This window comes from Morone saxatilis, unplaced genomic scaffold (assembly GCF_004916995.1).
Source record: "Morone saxatilis isolate NCDOM2014 unplaced genomic scaffold, NCSU_SB_2.0 Contig15, whole genome shotgun sequence".
Classification (NCBI taxonomy): Eukaryota; Metazoa; Chordata; class Actinopteri; family Moronidae; genus Morone; species Morone saxatilis.
Genome location: NW_023339707.1, coordinates 5,438,030 through 5,438,387, shown reverse-complemented (window position 1 = coordinate 5,438,387; position 358 = coordinate 5,438,030). Strand labels below are relative to the sequence as shown.

General features: G+C 49.4%; 1 protein-coding gene across 5 annotated transcripts in view; it reads left to right on the top strand.

The window, feature by feature from the left end:
* ralgapb (Ral GTPase activating protein non-catalytic subunit beta) overlaps positions 1–358 on the top strand; it is a 21,811-nt gene that overhangs the window by 332 nt on the left and 21,121 nt on the right. The gene's annotated exons all lie outside the window — the stretch shown is intronic.

Sequence of the window (358 nt, the reverse complement as noted above, 5' to 3'; positions counted from 1 at the left end):
GGGCTAGCGCGGCCAACATTAGCTCAGCTAGCTAGCAGCGTCGGACCAACTACAACGTAGTTTGAGATAACTGTTAGTGGGCACATAGAACCGACAGCGTTTGCTCACGACAGCTGCTTGTCTTGTGCAGAGAGACCGCCTTGTGACACCGACACCAACCAGCCAGCAGCTAACCTGAGCTAGCTAATGTCACCATCAAGATTAGGAAGATGTTTTGATGTCAGTGCTAGCTAACGTTAGCATTTCAGAGCCGTTTCCTGGTTGTGATTGCTCGCCTTGTTCCCGACCCGAGGTTCAGGATACAAATGGCTGTTATGTTTCATCCCTTCACTTCGTTTACGCATACAGGGAATAAAAG